The sequence below is a fragment of the Octodon degus genome, unplaced genomic scaffold (genome assembly GCF_000260255.1).
Source record: "Octodon degus isolate 3935 unplaced genomic scaffold, OctDeg1.0 scaffold00209, whole genome shotgun sequence".
Classification (NCBI taxonomy): Eukaryota; Metazoa; Chordata; class Mammalia; order Rodentia; family Octodontidae; genus Octodon; species Octodon degus.
The window spans coordinates 9,120-10,916 of NW_004524785.1; positions in this window are offsets into that span (position 1 = coordinate 9,120).

Below are 1,797 nucleotides of genomic sequence, written 5' to 3' on the forward strand. Positions count from 1 at the left end.
TTAGTTGTCTCAACATAGGTGGTTGAAAATATGAGTACACACATTATAGAAAAATGATCAATTGTTGGAGATAACAAACATGTTTTAAACAATGGCATTAATATAAAATTGTCGGGCCTGGGATATAGCTCAGTGTACTAAAGCGCCTGCTTAGGCAAGTGTAAGCAAGCTCAGTGACCGCAGTTTGATTACCAGCACCACATGCAGCACTGGACCTGTCCCCAGGGTGGGCTGAGCCCACCACACAGTCTGGGCATAGAGGCATATGCCTGTAATCCTGCACTGGGGAGGCTGAAAACAGGAGGATCACCATGAGTCTTAGCTTCACAGTGAGATCTTGTAACAACAAAATACATAAATAAATAAATAAATAGTAAAATTGTCATAATGTAATTTTGTGGAAAGTTTCAGGTAACAAAATCAATAAGGAGCTATGTTATTTTACTATGTACCAAAAAATCTTAGAATGAAAAAAAAACATTCATTGTATAAGTTATTTTATCCTATAAAACACATGTGTTTAACAAACAATAAAAATATAGAAGCTGAATGAATAATAGCATGCTTACAGTGAAAATTCAGAATTTATTTTTCACCTTATATAAGTACCTATTTTTTTTTTACTTCAGTCTTACAAAAATTATTTACTACAATCTCACTAAAAATAAAGATCTATAGTCATCACACAAAAATTGACAAAACTGTTGGGGCAATAGTGCTCAGGGTACTTAATACACACTATGATATCAACTTAGCCTCTCTTTCTTGTATATATTTTCCATAAAATTAACCTTTACTTTCTCATACTTGTCTTTGATTCTGCGGCCCCAAAGCATGTGACTGGCTGGCTGAGCCATCCTTCAGGCCAGATCAAGGCTCTCAACTAAATTAGCTCAGGATCAAGAAGAGCAGGAGAGCAGGAGATCCTGCATCACGGTCGTGAGAAAGGCAGCAGTGGGCTGTCTCCCCCTGCTCATTTTCAAAAGGCGTAGCTTTATTGGCCAGGGCCCTTACATGCTGTCCTTGGAAGAGGTATTTTAGTTATATTTGGTTTCAAAATACTTCAGAGAATGCAGGGATAATGTCAGTGATTGTGTTTCAGATATAACCACACATAAAACTGGCTACAAATGACTAACAGAATACTAGAGAATACCTTGGAAGACATTGGAAATGCAGTTCCTTCTGGATTGTATTTACACAAAATTGTAGCCATTTATTGAAATGTTTAAAAATCTGGGATGAATGATGTACTATAAAGGACATAATAATAATAGAGAAATATAATTATTTTGAGCAAAGTAGAATCTAGATTCCCTCCTGTAACCTAATAGCACATGCTGGTTACTGCAATGAAAGCTAAAAGAAAGAATAATTCTTTTTTTAAAGAGAAAAGAAACAGTAAAAAAAAATTACAAATGATATAGAATTTCACTAAACAGAATGATAGGAATCCAACGATTGTTACATTGCATATTATTGTCTCCAAATTTTATATTACTAGACATAAGCACACAAATTTGTTCAAAAAAGCAAAATAAAGAAGGAGAAGAAGAAGAAGAAGAAGAAGAAGAAGAAGAAGAAGAAGAAGAAGAAGAAGAAGAAGAAGAAGAAGAAGAAGAAGAAGAAGAATTTAAGTGTAAATTGTTCCTTTTAATAGACCAGCAAAAATCAGCAGTCCAATTATCCAGCCTTTTCTGTGTACATAAATATATTTCTTTCTTTCTTTCTTTCTTTCTTTCTTTCTTTCTTTCTTTCTTTCTTTCTTTCTTTCTTTCTTTCTCTTTCTTTCTTTCT